The sequence below is a fragment of the Mesocricetus auratus genome, unplaced genomic scaffold (assembly GCF_017639785.1).
Source record: "Mesocricetus auratus isolate SY011 unplaced genomic scaffold, BCM_Maur_2.0 Super-Scaffold_100014, whole genome shotgun sequence".
Taxonomy (NCBI): Eukaryota; Metazoa; Chordata; class Mammalia; order Rodentia; family Cricetidae; genus Mesocricetus; species Mesocricetus auratus.
The window spans coordinates 18475997-18494503 of NW_024429197.1; positions in this window are offsets into that span (position 1 = coordinate 18475997).

Here is an 18507-nt window from a genome sequence, read left to right on the forward strand (position 1 = left end):
ATCTCAGCCTCCTTAGTGCTGACATGATAGATGTGTGCCACCACACTCGGTTTATGCCCTGTTGGGGCTCAAACCCAGGGCTTCCTGTATCCAAAGTAAGCACTACCCACTGAGCTGCATTCCCATACTGGAATGTGGTTTTGATTGGAAGCATTTGTCAGGGTACTGGCTGTCATAGATCCCTAGCCTCTGGAGGTGGAAGTGGGGGTGTTGGGGTCATTCTGTCCATATGGGTGGGCACCAGCTAGGTGCCCAACACCACCTAAAGCCGCAATCCCCCTTATTTCTGAACTCTAGTCTTCCGTCCTTTCTGAGCCCACTGGAGCTCAAGGCCAAGGAGGCAGGTTGGTTCAGCTTTTGACAGAGGAAACACAGTGTTACTGGAGTCTTAGAGTTCCAGTCTCTGCTTGGTGAAGAGAAGGAGGAATGCATTTCCTCGGCTCTCCCTGCCACCTCAGCCCGCAGGCCTTTGCGTGCGAGTGATAGTCCTTCTAGTCCATAGTATTTAAACCAGGAATGGTTAGTTGCTATTGGAATGTACTTCTGTTTTAGTAGAATGGGGTCTCTGAGTGGGATCAGTGCCCATAGCCCTGTTATGTGGAACATGCACTCTGCGAATGGGTAAATTATTAGAGGGGATTAATTACTGTGAAAGGCTGGGGCTGGGCTTGGTTTCCTCCTTTCCTCGTTCTTCCTCCCTCTCCTTTCCCCACCCTTCCTCTTCCTTCTCTCCTTCCTTCCATTCTCTTCACCACAGCAGGGTGGGGCGAGGGTAGCGAGTACTAGTTTAAGTCCTTGTCACCATTGTTGGAAGGTGAGGCTGGGGTTGACTTTGTGGTGCAGCTGAAGACTGGTATAGGTAGCTTGGTTGGGGTGACTGGAGGGCTTGTCACCATTGTTGGAAGAGTGAGGCTGGGCTTGACTTTGTGGTGCAGCTGAAGACTGGTATAGGTAGCTTGTTGGGGTGACTGGAGGGCTTGTCACCATTGTTGGAAGGTGAGGCTGGGGTTGACTTTGTGGTGCAGCTGAAGACTGGTATAGGTAGCTTTGTTGGGGTGACTGGAGGGCGGGGAGTTGCCTTGTGTTTCTGTATTTGCAGTGGTAGCTGGTGTCTTGGGGAGCCTTGGGGTGCTTTGGTGTAGGGTGACTGTCTGTGTGTTGGCTTCCATGAATTACTGTGACTGTATTTTACATTTTTTAATTTAGTGTTTAGCGTGTGTACGCTCACACATGTGCATGTCATGGTACATATGTGGAGGTAAGAGGACATATGTGGGGGTATTGGTCCTCTCCTGCTCTGCAGGACTGAGGATGAACTCATATACTCAGTCTTAGCATGAGTGTCTTTACCAACTGAGTCATATCACTGGCTCTGTGTGTACACACACGCGCACACACACACACACACACACACACTATTTTTATTTCATGTACATGAGTGTTTTACATGTATGTAAGTGCACTGAGTATGTACTCCTGTGGTTATGTTTTAAAGCTTCCTGTAAGTGTGTGTGTTCATTTTTTATGGCTTGGACTTGGTTTGTACTAATGGGCACATACCAGTGTTTGTTTTGAAGATGCCTTCTTGTGTGTGAAGACTGTACTTTGTCTTGTTCACTTTCTTCAGCCTAGGCTTAGCTCTTGAGGTCTGGAGGGACGTCCCAATCAGCACCTGCTGAAAGGTGTGGTTTGTGCTTTATTTACATATTCATGAGCCAGCTGCCAACAGAGCCCCCTCAGGGTAGATTGAGTAGTCAGGCTCCCACTACATGTAGGGTGACCAAGATGCCTTTTCCACCAGTGGCCCCAGGCCTTGGATCTGGAGATCCACAAGTTCTAGCTTCTTGATGGCAGTTCTGTGGCCACCAGGGGGACTTTTTTTTTTTTTTTTTTTTTTTTTACCCAGGGCAAGATGCTTTTGGAGAAGGACTTCCAACTAAGGCTAAGCCTACTCTGTTCCTCCTGGGACAGCCTCTGGGTCCCCCTTTCACACTCACTATATGCACTTGAGCTTTGGGGTAGCAAGTATTTTAAATGACCCAGGAATGAGATTGCCTGGGTGCTGGCCAGAGTATGTTTATGAGGATGAGATCACAGGACTTCCTCCTCTTCAGTCCCACAGTGAGGGTTTGAGGTCCTTAAATCATCCTCGAGTGTCCCTCTCCTTTACATTGAGCTCAAATACGCTGGGCACCACTACCACTACTCAGACAGTCAGGGATCCTATACTGTAGCACAGGCACCACTACCACTACTCAGACAGTCAGGGTATCCTATACTGTAGCGCAGGCACCACTACCACTACTCAGACAGTCAGGGATCCTATACTGTAGCATAGGCACCACTACCACTACTCAGACAGTCAGGGTATCCTATACTGTAGCACAGGCACCACTACCACTACTCAGACAGTCAGGGTATCCTATACTGTAGCATAGGCACCACTACCACTACTCAGACAGTCAGGGTATCCTATACTGTAGTGCAGGTGGCTCATTTCTCACCATACAGAATGGCTCTGCCTCCTCCTCCTTGGAGCTGGGGGATGAAGAAATACATGGATGTGGTTTGGTGGCTTTTATGGGCTTGTTAGCTGGCCTTCTTCAGCTTTCTTAGGGTAGATAGCAGGTGGAGGGTGAAGGGGCAAAGGCAGCTTTAGAAATGATGTCTTCCTAGAGGCCTTTCAGCATCTTTATGTATCTCTGGTGGTAGACATCTGTCTGAGTTTAGGCTAGCATCTGCCTGGTTGTAGACAGCATCTGTTTGAGGCTGGGACACCTGGCTGAGCCCAGCACATTATCTGGCCCCGGGATAGCTTCTGTCTGGGCTCAGGACATGTGTTTGAGCCAGGCACAACATCTGTCTGGGCATCATGCAACATCTTCCCGGCCTGGGGGCAATGTCTGTTTGAGCTTTGGACATGTGTCTGACTTGGGCACATCTGCTGTGTCCAGAACAACACCTGCCTGAGCCCAGGAATGAGCTTGCCATTGCAGATAAAATCACAACTTTCTTTGGTCTGTGGCTGAGAACTGTGTGTGGAAGGCTCACATCTCCACTCTCCACTAGAGAAGAACACTTACATGGAGTGCCTCGATTTACCTGTAGTTGTGAGTATCATGGTCTGGTTGTGTGGCTATCTTGAGGAATGGTCCAGATCTGTACCCCGGTGACTCCCAGAAGCCAAGGTTAAAGGAAGCTATAAGGGAAGTGACAGGTTCAGTCTAGTTACTGGACTGGAGGGTTTCTGCCTCCTTCTCATCCTTATTGAGTTGTTGACTCATGTCAGAGTGCTCCCACAAAGACCCATCTTAGCCATGATACCTGGCTCTGAGCACCATGTCATGACTTTCCGTATATGCACATTAGCAAATTCCAAGCCCTGGTGGCCCTATCCTATGTTTCTTTGAACACAGACAAGTTGTTTTCCCAAAGCAGCCAGGCCCTCCTCTGCCTCCTGCTTGTGTACACCAGAACCTCTTTTCCCAGAATGCTTTTCTCCCTGCTTCATGTTCTTCAAGTCTGGGTTCAAGGGTCAGTAGTACTGGGACATTTCCCCCTCCAGACGGAGACTTGGTCTCTGCCCCACTGACATAATCCATCACTGCGATAGCTTTTATAGGCCCACATTCCTTGGATTCTTTGTTGTCTGTTTCTTTACTGGCTCCATTTTACCTGCTCCCCTAGGACTCAACTCCATTCTTAGTTTATAGTGAGCACCCATTAAAAAATGTTTTAACAGGGTCTTGGCTAGGGTAGCCTTGAACTTACCATGTAGCTTTGGTTAGACTGGAACTAGATATGTAGACCAGGCTGCTCTTGAATTTACAGAGATCCACCTGCCTCCTGCTGGGACTAAAGGTATACCCGTCTTCCTTCCTTCTTTTAACATTTTTTATTAATTTCCTTGGTTTTGGATACTGGATCTTGCTATGCAAATCAGGTTGGCTTGGAATCAATGGTCCTTCTGCCTCAGCTTCCTGGGTTCTGGGATTGCAGGTGTGCACCGCCATGCCTGGTTTAGTGCTTTCTTTTTTAAGAGGGGATGACGAGAAGATATTATAACTACTGGCTTGCAGCCTCAGAGAAGGGGTGTTTCTTTTTATTCATACTGGGTCATTACCTATTGTCAAAATGGGCTGGGTGATGGACCCAAAGCTCCAGGATGGGGGCCTGTTAGGGCTCTGTTCTGCCTAACCTTTGTTTGTTTATATTTTTGTTTTTCGAGACAGGGTTTCTCTGTGTAACAGCTCTGGCTGTCCTGGAACTTACTCTGTAGACCAGGCTGGCCTCGACCTCACAGACATCTGCCTGCCCCTGCCTTTGGAGTACTGGGATTAAAGGCATGTGCCCCACCCACCCCAGGTTCTGCCTAACATTCTTTAGCTATGACAACAAGAGTAGAAATCATTACTGCCAGCTGGAGCAGGCCAGGGACAGCCATGAATCCTGTCATACTAACCTCTGTGTGGGGTGTGTGACAAGACTAAATCTAGTGGAAAGGCCAGTGTCCCAACATATGTCACGATTTTCCCCTGAGGGATAGAGTTGTATAGAATCTGTCTTAGCTTGAATGGAGAAACTACGGGGTGCAGGGCTTTGCTTATCCCGGTAAAGAGGAAAGAAGTAAGGTATTAGCAACATCCATTTGTATAGAGCAGAGTGATTTCTCAGGTGGGTCAGCCTGGCATCTGGCCAGCATAAGAAGGATATAAAGTCCCGGGAGAGCACCTGGGACATGGTCTAGACATTGTAGCTTTTACTCTAGCAAATAGGAGTCTTTGTAACTGTTTCTGCTGCCCACAAAAGAAAGCAACAGTTTCATTTATAAAGATTCTTTACTGTGGAAGTATCTGAAATAGGAGGTGAAAGTCCTCCATCTGCCTCTCCCTCTCGGCCTCACCTCTTCTAACTAGTCAGGTCTTTCCAGAACCTTCTTCCCATATACACACTATTTCATAAGAGCCAGGGTTTAATAAGCGCTTGCTCTGTGCAGGTGCTGGGCTCACGTTCATACCTGGCCTTCCATGCTGCATGCTTACAGAAATGTTTGCAACTATTGCCATGTTTTACAAATGAAGAAATTGAGGCTTGGAGAATTGCATTAATCTGCCAAATTGACAACTTGTTTCATATACCTATGGATGGATTTTATGTAAACATATAGTTATAGATGTAGGTATAGCTATCTTTTCTTTTTTCTTTTTCAAGAAAGGGTATACAGCTCAGGCTGACTTTGACCTTGGTCTTACTTTTGTGTGTATTGGTATATAGGCATGCACCACCTTGCCCAGCTAAGTAGGACATGGATTCTTTTATTAAAATTGGCAGAAGAGAAAGAGAGGGAGGGAGGGAGAGGGAGGGAGAGATGGGAGGTGGGCAATGTCCATCTTTTAAAAGGGAATGTAGTGAATGTGCACAGGAGGTGCTCTTAGTGGTTGCAGCTGAGGACGTATCCTGTCAGGACCCCAATGGCAGGCCAGTACAGGTGCCTGAATACTAACTGCCTGTGTGTGCTATAGCACATGTGTGGGGGGTCAGAGGACAGATTGTAGGAGTTTATCTTTATGACAGGGTCTAAGTCTGTAGCCAAGGATGGCCTGAGTTCACTAAAGCTGGAGTTTGCAGTTATCTGTGCCTTAGCTTTTCAAGTCCTGGAATTATAGGCCTGAAGCACTGTACTCTACCTAAACTTGTTTTTTTAAAAATTAACTGTGTTGAACATGGTGGTACACACCTTTCATCCCAGAACTTGGAAGCAGAGGCAGATGGATATATGAGAGTTTCAAGGCCAGCCTGGTCTACATAGTGAGTTCCAGGACAACCAGGGCTACAATGAGAGACACTGTCTGAGATAAACAGACAGACAGACAGACAGACAAAATGCTATATTTTGGATATCTATGTATCTATGTTATAAAATATACTTCCTGTTCCCTACCCTTGGGTTTGCTATATAGTATAATATCCATTTGTGTCCCATGTGGTAATTTGTTGTTGTTGCTGTTTTTTTTTTTTTTTTTAAGACAGGGTTTCTCTATGTAGCTTTGGAGCCTGTCCTGGAACTAAATTTTGTAGACTAGACTGGTTTTGAACTCACAGAGATCCATCTACCTCTGCCTCCCAAACGCTGGGATTAAAGGCGTGTGCCACCACTGCCCAGTCCATTAGGTAATTTATGTGTCCACCCCTCATAGACCCTTAAAATTGTAGTTTGAGCCGGGTGATGGTGGTGTGCACCTTTAATCCCAGCACTCCAGGGGCAGAGACAGGTGGATCTCTGTGAGTTTCAGGCCAGCCTGGTCTACAGAGCTATTTCTCAGGACAGACTCCAAAACTAGAGAGAAACCCTGTCTTGAAAAACAAAATGAAACAAGACTGTAGCTTGTATCTGAATGCCTGCAGAGCTCAGGAGTAGACAAACTGCACTGGATTTTGGGGGCAGTAATGCTGGTCTTAGGAGGCTTTTTTTCCAGTTCTGTTGCCATCCAGTTTCCCCTGCCTGGAAGAGCGAAGCAGATTGCTGGAGCATTTCAGACCAGTCAAATTCAGATTTGCAGCATCAACATAAGGGTTTTTTTGTTTGTTTGTTTGTTTTTGGGTTTCTTTTCTTTTTTCTTTTTTGGTTTTTTGAGACAGGGTTTCTCTGTATTGTTTGGAGCCTGTCCTGGAACTTGCTCTGTAGACCAGGCTAGTCTCGAACTCCTAGAGATCTGCCTGTTTCTGCCTTCAGAGTCTTGGGATTAAAGATGTGTGCCACCATCTCCTGGCTCTGCTTTTCAAATATTGGTTTACTAGTATGTTGTCAATATTCTCAACTATTATTTAAAAACAAAGAAATAAAAACAACATTTACGTGTGTGTGTGTGTGTGTGTGTGTGTGTTTCTGTCTGCCTGCCCTTGTATGTGGGATCATGTGTGCCTGTGCAGGTAGGTCAGTTCTGGCCTTTCTCCATGTAGGTTCAGGTGACTGAACTTTTAGTAGGTTTGGTAGTAAGCCTATTATCCCCATGACCCATCTCACAGGCCTGACACTGATGATATTGATTTCTTGCTTAGGGCCAAGCACTGAAATGATAACAATGGACTAAGCTCTTGGCCACAGGAAGCATAGTACTTTCTGGAAGGGAAGACAAGACTCAGTACAGAGTGTATCAAGAGCTGTGAGGAGGCCCCAGTAGAAATAGTGGAGTTGCTACAGAAGTGTGGATCCCAGCCTGAGAAAGGCCTTTGAGGACTTTGTGTAAGCTCTGAGTCTTGCAGGATGAGATCAGCCCATTGCACACCAAGTCTAGCAATGTTTTGAGCTGGAAGATGGGCTGGGTGTCCAGGAGTTCTGATTTATCCTCACAGAGCAGAGAAGGAGGGAGTAGTAGTTGCTGAAAGTCTGGAGGAAGCTGGGTCAGGCATAGCAGGGTCTGGTGGAAATGTGAACAGCATGCTGAGTCCCTGATAAATGCACAGTCTTGTTTCCTAGGGTGGTCACTAGGAGACTTGAGATACCTGGTGTTCGTTTACCTTTCCCCGCAAGCAAACCACAGGAAAGCATCCAGGAAACAGTGGAGAGAGGATGGGGGAGGTGGGGAGCTTAGCCAGCAGCTGGGGCTTTATTCAGCAAGTAACAAGTTAGTTTCCGGACACCTGTCCAACCAAGGCCCACTGGGCACCAGTGTGGAACATATCTGGAAGCTCCACCACACGATGAACGAGTGAGTTCATCTCTCTGGCTGTGTACCACTCTTTCTGCCTTGGGGCCTGAGTCTCCAACCCTTGTGGCCCTAGGAGGGGAGAGGAGTGTCCCGGAGAAAACAGAAGCCCTCAGGCAAAGTTGCAGTTCCTGGCAGTAGGAAGCCAGGCAGGAGTGTACGGAAATGGTAGGGCCTAGGGGTATGGGGGTGGAACACTAGGCCTCTGCTGCCTGCACACAGGGAGGTTATGGTATTGGAAGCCTCCAAGAAAGAAGATCATCTATTACTTTATTTATTATTGTCATATGGTTATTGCCATTACTGTGAAAGTTAGATGAGATAATATGATGAAGAGTGCAGATAAGCTGGGTGCATACTACCAGTGACCCTTCTAAACACATCACATAATAGCTCATTAAATACTTTTAGTAGCTTGTGTGTAGGAGAACGTGTTGTGGCAATGAAATGATTTATACTTCCAACAGGAAAATTCTAGAATCTGAGATGGTGAATTCAGTGGGCTCCCCTGGATGCTGAGGGCTCTTGTCCCAAACCTCCCAAGCAGTAGACAGCCTCCCTGGTGCCTGGAGATGCTGACTCATCAGAGAGAGATGTAAATTCCTACCTGGTTTGCATATGATTTACACATATTTATTTATGAGAGTCTTTGATTAATGTCAAAGTGTGTCTGTGATTTTTCTGGCAGGCTTCAGGGCCCTGCAGAGGCCGTGGCCTGTGTGGATGTGGGTGAAAGTCTGTGTATGTGTGTGGGGCTTCTGGGTAGGATGCAAGTGACTGTTGTGGGTAGGTGGTTGGCAGGTTCAGGGGCACAGAATGGGCAGACTGGAGCCTGGGATTCCAGAATGGATGGTTTGAACACCTGAGGGGAGTGTGTGTGTGTGTGTGTGTGTGTGTGTTTGGTTTTCAAGACAGGGTTTCTCTGTGTTGCTTTGGAGCCTGTCCTGGAACTCGCTCTGTAGACCAGACTGGTCTCGAACTCACAGAAATTCACCTGCCTCTGACTCCCAAGTGCTGGGATTAAAGGCGTGCGCCACCAACGCCTGGCCCAGGGTCAAAACTCTTAAGTGCTCAAGTGAGGGGGACAGATAGGTGTCATGGTGACAGGCAGACTGTCTAAGGACTTCAGACTCAGGTAAGCATGACAGAGTCTGTAGTGCCAGGGTGACCCACAGCAGGTGTGGTGAAGTTGCAGAGGGGCTTTCCAAGCCACCCAGAAACTGAGAGATAGAAGGGGCCTGGCTCCAGCGTGCCCTCCCCTGGTGCTGCCAGGGCAATCGCTGGCCCCAGATGCCTCAGGAGAGAAGAGCTGCTGATCAGCAATAATTTGTGTGTGTGCAGGTAGCGCCCAACCCTGTGCCTGGAACTGTGGAGAAGGTCTGTCCCAGCCTGCAAGCCTTGGCAGGGACACTGGTGAGATAAGGGGGGAAGGGCAGCTCTGACCTCACCTCTGAGGGCTGTGAGCCTGGCACCTTGTGGTATTTACATCCATTATCTACCTTAATCCTCACTAGGGCCCAGAGGGGCAGAGGCTCTCTTATCTCCTCTTTGTGGAGGAGGAAGCAGACTCAGACTGCTGTAGCAACTTGTCCAAGGTCACACAGCTCTGATTCAGAACCCAGCTCTGCCTCGCTCTGCCCTAGCTAGGTGCCAAATAAGGATATCAGCCTTCTTTGGTTGTTTCGAGGGTGAATGAGTTCAAGCGTGGAGAGCTTGGCATGGCGGCTGGCACAAAGTAAATGCTCAATAAAAGAGTTTAAGAAATGTGATGGAGCCAAAAGTCTTCACTCCTGGTTGTTGTCATGTGTGGAAACTGGAGGCCGTTTCTATAGGAAGAACCACCTGCCAGGAGAAAGTCCTGTTTGCACAAGTCCATGGGTTGGAGGGGAATTGAAGCTGGCTAGTCGGGACCACGTGTGTGTGTGTGTGTGTGTGTGTGTGTGTGTGTGTGTGTGTGTGTGTGTGTGTGTATGTGTTTGGTGAGGCCTTGGGAAGTGCTTAGGCCCTTCCTTGTTTTCAGCTGAAGAATTCTAAATCAAGAGAGGACACATAGAATATGAATGGGCTTGATGTGTTTGTTTCCCGTAGTAGCTGTAGCGACGATAAAGATTCCTGCCCTGCAGTGTACAAAGTAGAGCACCTCAATGAGAGTCACATGCATTCGTTCAACAAATAAATATCTAGTGCCCATTTTGTGCCAGGCACTCTCCTAGGTGCTGATACATAACACTTTCTTTCTTTTATGGGGGGCGTGGGGGCTAGAGACAGCATTTCTTTGTGTAGCTTTGTAGACCAGGCTGGCCTCAAACTCACAGAGATCCACCTGCCTCTGCCTCCCAAGTGCTGGGATTAAAGGTGTGCACCACCACCGCCCAGCCTAGGTAACATTAAAAAAAAAAAACTTTTGTTTTCAAGACATCCCTCTTCTCCTGCCCTGACCTGCTCCACCCAGACTTGCCCAGCTATTCCCGACTCTTCTGCACAGCTCAAGTCTTGTCTATCAGCATTTCTTGGGAAGCCACACCCCAGCTCAGGGAGGGACAAAAGAAGGGTGTCTGTCTCTTCCTTCCTTCCTCCCTACCTCCCTCCCTCCCTCCCTTCCTTTTAAAGATTTATTTATTTATGTGCATTGGTGTTTTTCCTGGATATATGTCTGTGTGAGGATGCATGATTCCTTGGAACTGGAGTTACAGACAGCTGTGAGCTGCCATGTGGGTGCTGGGAATTGAACCCTGGCTCTCTGGAAGAGCAGTCAGTGCTCTTAACCCCCGGGCCATCTCTCCAGTCTTTTTCTTTCTTTTAATTTTTTTTCTTGTAACTTTTTCTGATCAGACTCACTGACTCTGCTGGAGGCAGCAAGGCTGCTGTGTGGCCTGTTTAGCTCACCCTGTTCCTTATGATGCAGAATTCACAAGGCTTCTAGTTTCTGGCAGTCACTAGTGGCCATGTGTTTAGCTGGCAGCCATGGTCTGAACTCCGTACTCATTTGTGGTGCAAAAGGGGTGGTGGGGGAGAGAAGTTTTCTCAAAACCCAGGGGCCAAGGAAGAAGCCTGATGCTTCTTCAGTTTGCCTCTAGTGAGTGAGAAAGCTGGAAAAAGGAGTTTTGTTGGTGAGAGGAAGGGAAATCAAGTCTTGTGTGGAGGCCTATGCTGCTGTGCTGGCCTGGAAACCGTGGCTCCATCTACTTTTATATCTGTTCGCTTGTCTGCCCATCAACCATCCGTTCAGCTACTCACCTATCTGTTTCCCCATGCCTGCATCCATTTATCCATCCATGCATCCACCCACCCACCTATCTACCTATTTATGCATTCATGCCTGCGTCCATCCATCCACATACATGTATCCATCTATGGATTCAGGCATCCCTCCTCCTACCTATCTACCAACCTATGGCCGTCCATGTAGCTCTTTGGTCATCTGTCTGCCTGCTGACTGATGCCTGATGCAGTCTGCATCTCACTTTTGCTCATTGAATTAATTGGCATTCTGGGGAGTTGGGCAGTGCTTCTATTTCTGTGAGTCCTCTGTTCTGTCTTGTCCCCACTTGGTTTGTGGGGACACTTCTCATGCAGTGGCACTGCCCCTTCTGTAGAGTCAAGGAAGACTCTGCCTTGGCTATGGGTTGACAGTGGCTGCTCAATTTGTGTACCCTGATGGGGAATCTTGCATGATGCTCCTTCTAGACCCGACTTGTGACCTTCAGAGCCATAAGTTTGGGATGTTAACTTGGTCACCAGGTGGGCAGGGCCAGGGCCTTGGGCTGCTGACCAATAGCTCACACCAGGCTTTTGGAGTGTTGCTTGTTTGGTTCATGGGTATGATGTCCAGAAGTTCAAGATCAAAGGGGTGATTCTGGCCAAGGCTTTGTGTTGTATCAGAAAAGAAAGAGGTGTGCTTGTGGGAGAGTCTGGTGGACACGAGGGCTGAGTTTGCTTCTCAGCCCATGAGAGCTGCATTAGTTCCTCCGAACAGCCCAGTCACTTCTAAGCACTGAGGTGCTGGAAATCAAATCTCAGTCAGAGTTTTTGAGGAGAGTGTCCATGCAGACCACAGCATCCTGAAATAACACCCAGATCTCTTATTGGTGTGACTGTATAGCCCAAGTGTAGGAGATATCAGGGCAGGGGAGTCCTACCTCTGGTGAATAAGGAGTTGTCTGGGTGGCTGCTGTGTCCTGTGTCCTGTCACAGTGCCAGCCCCTCACTTTGCAGCCAAGGCAGAGAGGTGGCCTGGCTTCCCAGGGCTTCAGGCCTGAGCAGACTCAGGTTCTGGGGTCCCATTCCTGAGCCTGCTTCAGGCACCACTCTTGGTCCATGTGGCAAACCTGCCTGAGGTACCAGACAGTCCTAGCCGCACCTCCAGGCAGGAGGCTGCACTTGCTTAGGAATGGATTATCCCTGAAGTGACATCTGCTCCAAACTCATCCATCCCCTCACCCCTGACTGGAGGCCAGGTTTTGGCCTTGTTGGGTGTCTAAGGGATCAGATGCAAGGCCATTGAGCTAGCTTCGATGACTTGTACCTGCAGCATAACATCTGGTTACCATGCAGTAGAGGCGTCTGTGTGCTAGAGCTCATCCCTGCCTCCCCATTTTCCTCTCACAGCCCCTCCCCCAGGACTCGCCTGTCCCTCCCCCAAGTCTGTGTCTGTACTTCTGCCTTTGCCTGAATCTCTCTGCTTTCTTTCTGGCCCTCACCCCCCCCCCATGTCCCAAATAGCAGCCCTATGTAGCGTCTAGGCCTTAAAACAAGACTAGGCCAAATTGAAAGGCTGTAAGCATAAAGTATGTACTGAATTTGGGAGATTGGGTCTGAGGGGAAAAAATGTAAAATGTCTGTAAGAATTGTTTTTACATAGATGATATATTGAGATGGGTAAAATAAAATGTTCCTAAAGTTAATTTCACTTGTTTCCATATTTTTATTTTCTGAGACAGTAGATTCTTATGTAGAATAGGTTTGGCCCCAGTCTCAGCCTGGACACAGAGGATGTCCTTGAACTCCTGCGTCTACCTTCCAAGAGCTAGGATACAGGCATGAGTCACCACGTTCAGCTGTCTTCACCTTTTTGGATGTGTCACCGGAAAGGTTCACATTGCACACGAATAGTGAATGGCATTTCTGTGGGCGGTGCTGCCCCAGAGCCCGTTATTCACAAGGGGAGGCTTTTAGACCTTGGCGAATATGTCTGCCCTCAGCTCACAGCCCTTGAAGTATCCACCGTGTGCAGGTGGTGAGACGGACTCTGTATGGTTGTGGTAAACACCATCGAGCAACCTTCTAGCTGAGGATGGATTTCATTCTGCTCACTCGATGACAGGCTTCAGCTCAGGGTCTGCTGACTCCAGACTGGCTTGTGTGGAGGTGGAGCACTGTGGGGCGGGGGACTTGGAGGAGGAGAGCTGTGTACTTCCTGGCAGCCAGAAAGTAGAGAGGATCAGAGAGGGACAGAGAGACACATCCTTCCAAGACACACCCCTGGTGACACACTTCCCTCATCTAGATCCCACCTTTCATCAGTGAAGGCAGGCCCCTTGCGACCCAGCCACTGTCCCCAAGTCCCTAGCCCTGTTCACTCCTTGTATTAGGCTCTGTGCCTTTAACACACTAGACTTTGGGTGAGGAGACCCTTCATGTCCAAACCAGACTCTCTCCCTTTGAAGGTGACTCACCTCTCTGGTTCCTCACAGATCATCCTTGCCACCATTCTGTCCTCCATTCCATGCTTAAACTCGACTGAGCTCGTTTCTACCCCAGGGCCTTTGAACTCCCTAGGTTCCCTTTCCAGGACCAGTTTCCATCTCTTCACATGGGTCACATTCCTGTTTAACTGCCCCTCCTCAAAGCACTCTCTGCCCACTTGGCAAACAAATGTGTCCCAGGCCTTAAGGAGAGCAGTAATCTTCCCATAGGCCCAGGGAAGTTAAGAGCTTGCCCAAGTCCACAGTCATAAAAGTGGCCCCTCTGTTGAGTGTTTGCTGTGTGGCAGGGAGTCCCCAGACCTTCTTTGGTTTTTCCTATAATTTCTTCTGTCATCTTTGCCCTTGCAAGTAAAGAATCTGAGACTCAGAATGGTAAAATGAATTGTCTGAAGTCATCTAGGAGGTGGGTCTGCGCTGGAATTCAGATTTGCTACCTAGGCTTGGGTTGTTCTTTTGCAGCCTCCTTAACTCCTCAGACTTTGATTTCTTTTCACACTGCATACATCGTTTACCTTTTATCAAATTCCTGGCCTCCTGTGTCCCAGGCCAGAGGATTTTCTATATGGATTGAATCCACTGGGGAGGGAAACAGCAGTCAGCAAAATGGAGGCAGCCCCTGGTGTCTGGCCTCAGTGAGGAGGAGTGGCTACCCCTGCCCAGGCCCAGAAGCAGGTCTCTCTCCCTCCCCGGGGGCTGCCTGAGCTGCCGCCTACCTCCGCAGCCTGATGGGGCAGAGCTCTGCTTCATGTTTTATTAATAGCACTGCCAGCCTTCCTGTTTTCACGCTGATAACCTGCTGGGGAGGAGGTGGGAGGAGGCAGGGAGCAAGGTGGCCAACCCTGGAGCTCGAGGCCTCCCCCGTGGAAGAGAGTCTGTGGGACTGGCACAGCCCCAAGCCTCTGAAGTTGGCTCCTAGAGCCTTTCCATTTGGTCTGACAGAGTCCCTTGGAGGGGACTGGTCCTCTAAAGGAAACTTGTGTAGGAGGTTGGAACATGGAGCCTGGGGAGTCCCATCCCCAAGCCATTTGTTTGTTTTGTTTTGTTTTTACCAGACAGGGTTTCTCTGTATTGTTTTGGAGGCTGTTGCTCCAGCCCGGCCTCGAACTCACAGAGATCCGCCTGCCTCTGCCTCCCGAGTGCTGGGATTAAAGGCGTGCACTACCACCGCCCGGCTCCCCAAGCCATTTGGGACACTAAAAGTACATATGACTTTGGTCTTCCTCAGAGGCAGATGTGTGCATATCCAAGTGGCTATGGGTTCAATGGGTTCGGAGATTGTGGGAAGAGGGAGGGCAGGGGAAAATCTGAATCCCGTAGTCAGACACGGTAGCACACACATGCAGTGACAACACTTAGGAGGCATGAGGGCTCTTTAGAGTTTGAGCCAACTTGGACTACATTGTGAATTTGAGGTAAGCCTGGGCAACCTAGTGAGGTCTTGTCTCAAAGAAGCACATACACACACCCCTGCCACACTCCCTTGACATTGGTTCCCAGGATTCCCTGGGTAGGAGATGGCTGACATGTTGTCCTACAAGGGCCATACCTGAGCTGGCCTCTCCCTGACTTCTTCTCTTTTTCCTTCTAGATCATAATGGAAGAGCTAAAGGAAAGAGGCAGATGGGAGCTAGTCCTGCGCGGTGTGGGGTGGGTAAGGCCACGCTGCCAGCCAGCCTGCAGTCTGAGAGCCACTTGTACAGGCCTGCAGGTGCTAAGCACAAAAATGTCACCTTAGCTCTTTGGACTTGGCCATGGTGGGAGTATTTGTACCTCAAAAATAAGCACATTCAGTGTCTGCGGGATGGTTCACCAAGTACGGGCATTTATCGCATAAGCTGGGAGACTCTGGTTCAAGCCCCGGAACCTAGAAGGAGAAAATCACCTCCTCAGAGTTGTCCTATGATCTCCACAGGAGTGCTATGGCATGTATGTACACACACACACACCCACACACACAGTTATAAAATAAAAATTTTATCTGCAAATGCAGAGTTGGGTGTCACAGTGGCACATACCTTAAATTCCAGCACTTGGGAGTCCAGCAAGGAACATTGTGAGTTTGGGGTCACCTATAGAGAAAGGTTGAGTTAGAAAAAAAGACCTCTGCCCCTTGGCTTCTGCCCAGACTGCTCTCTCAAATTTGTTCTTGTTTTTTGAGACAAGATCTCTCTGCATCCCTGTCTGTCCTGGAACTCATTCTGTAGACCAGGTTGGCCTTGAACTCAGCGGTCACCTGCTTCTGCCTCCTGAGTGCTAGGATCAAAGGTGTGCATCATCACTGCCTGGCTGAAATTTGTTCTTTTCTCCTGGGCTTGTCATTTCCTTTCCTTCCTTCTTTAAAATTATTATTATTAGTATTATTATTTTGTTTTTTCAAGATAGGATTTCTCTGTGTAACAGCCCTGGCTGTCCTGTGTCCTGGAACTAACTTTTTAGACCAGGCTGGTCTCAGACTCACAGAGATCCATCTACTTCTGCCTCCTAAGTGCTGGGATTAAAGGCGTGCTCCCCCACTGCCTGGTTAAAAACTTATTTTTGTTTTATGTGTATGTGTATTTTGCCTGTATGTACGCCTGTGCACACTGTGCCTGCAGTAACCCAGAAGAGGGCATCAGATCCCCTGGGACTGGAGTTACAGATGACTGTGAGCTGCCTGGTGTGGGTGCTGGGACTGAATTGGGGTCCTCTACAAGAGCAGAGTGTGCTCTTAACCACTAAGCCATCTCTCCAGCCTTGAATATAAAACGTTTAGTGACGTGTACTACAGAGGAAAAAAAAATAAGTGAGAAGTGGGTTCAGAAGTGTGCAGGGGAGGTCAGACCTCATTTGGCTGGTGAGGAGCCCATCAGATTTCAGTGAGAAGGCGATAGTTCAGTGAGTGAGCCAGTGCAAAGGTCCTGGGGCAGGATCTGCTGGATATGTGTGAACAACAAGGGAATCAGTGGACCTGGAGTACAGTGACTGGAGGAGACAATAGATCAGAGGTATTGCAGTTAGGGTCAGATAAGAGAGAAGGGCTAGCAGGTAGGCTGAGGGTTCTGAAAGACCACAGCTTCCCCCTCTACCCTAGGTAGGGTTAGATACTGGGTGTGGGAGGGGCTCCACCTTTAGTAGTTCAAATTGTCCTTGTTGGGCTGGGGAGATGATTCAGTGGTAAAGAGCTTGTTTTACAAGCACAAGGATACAAGTTCCATCCCTGGAACCACATTCAAAAAAAGCTGGGAGTGGTGACATGTGCTTGTAACCACAGTTTTAGGCCAATAGAGCTGTGCGTACTCTGGCCAGCCACCCCTACTCCAACAGTGAGAGACCTTGTCTCAGAAAAAAAGAAAAAAAAAGGTTGGTGGCTGTCTGAGACCTGAGAATGACACTTCCTGGCCACCATGTGCATCTCCAGGCCTGGAGCCCTACTGCATCATCTCTGCCAGGCTGTGGTGGACCCCAGGACAGAGAGTGGAGGAACTGGGAAGCAGGACATACTCCTGCACTGCTCCAGACAACCATGTGGCCTAGGGGTGTGAGCTTAGAATTGCCTCAGTTTCCTCTATAGACAACTGCAAGCTGTTCCTGTGTCCTGACTATAAGACACGGTGAGGAGGTAGAGTCTGGTGCAGTCTCCTGCCAAGCAGGGTCTCTGACTGCTGGGTGGAGGTGGTGCAGGGTGTGGTGTCAGCCGGAAACATGTGGACCAGATTTATTGATCCAAAGCCATACCCATCCCAGAGCCCTGAGTGCTCAGCATCATAACTCTTCCCCCATCAACAAATCTCCCCAGTCAGTTTTACTGCATGGAATTTCATGACCCTTCAGGTTTCTAGTCATTAGGTTTTAGTCCAGCTTGGAGCTGTCCTGAGAGCTGTGAAGATCATGCCTGGCACCCGACGGGTGGGAACTCTAGGAGGCAATCAGGCTTCAGCTTGGGTAGATGACAACTCAAGCCTGACTGACTGGTCCCCTGGTGTGGGGGAATGGATGGCCTTCTTGGAGCTCCTGCACTCTCACTCGCTGGCACCTGATTTTCCTGGGAATGCGAAGCCCTCCAACATAGGAATACCATCACCTCCTCAAAGAGGAGACTAAGCTAGAAGTTGTGGCTCACACCTATAATCTCAGCACTCAGGAGGCTGATGCAGGAGGATTGCCATGGTAGGGACCCGTCTGGGAAAAATAGTTCCTGCCCTGCTTGTCTACCTCAATACAAACAAACAAACAAACAAACAAACAAACAAACAAGCAAGCAAAAACAAAGAGGTTCTAGGGCTCAGAGGGGGAATCACATGCTCAATGTCATACAGCTTAGCTGATTGTCATCTCTTCTTGGAGCCCTCCTTGGTTCCCAGCTGGAGTCTATCACTTTGGATGACCTAGAAGGTTCTCATCATGCTTAGCTACCTTCCATGACCCCTCCCTCCCTCCCTCCCTCCCTCCCTCCCTCCCTCCCTCCCTCCCTCCCTCCCTCCCTCCGCCTCTCCCTCCCTCCTTGTCCAGTAGAGTCTCATGTAGTTCAGGCTAGTTTCGAATTTACTATGCAGCTGAGGCTGTTCTTGAACTCATGATTCTCCTGCTTCCCAAGTGTGTGCTAATAGGCCTGCGATACTGCACTGGCATGCTCCCTGTGCTTCATTCCTAGCTTTTAGATTGCAGGTGTGCACCAGCTTTGTGGTCCTTGCACTGCTGTGACACCCAGGCGTAGTAGCAAACATACAATCCCAGCACTTGGGAGGTTGAGGCAGGAGAATTGATACAAGTTTGAAGTCAGTCTGGGCTACACACAGGGACTTCATCTCAAAAAAACAGCAACCAGTTAAACAAAAACCCACAACCAAACTCTTAATGGATTGAAGTATGTTTGGGTGTCAAGTTGAAAAGGACTTGTCACAATACATTTCTGTTGTCAGCATCTCTGGATTTGGAGTGACCTACAAGAGACCAGTGTGGGTGTTTCCGGAGAGGTTTAACTGGGGAGGATGGGAAGACCCACCCTGAACATGAGTGTACCATCTCATGAGCTGGGGTCTTGGACTGAGTAAAAGCGGAAACATGACAAGTGTCAAGTACCAGTGTCCCTCTTCCTGACTGCAGACAGGATGTGGTCA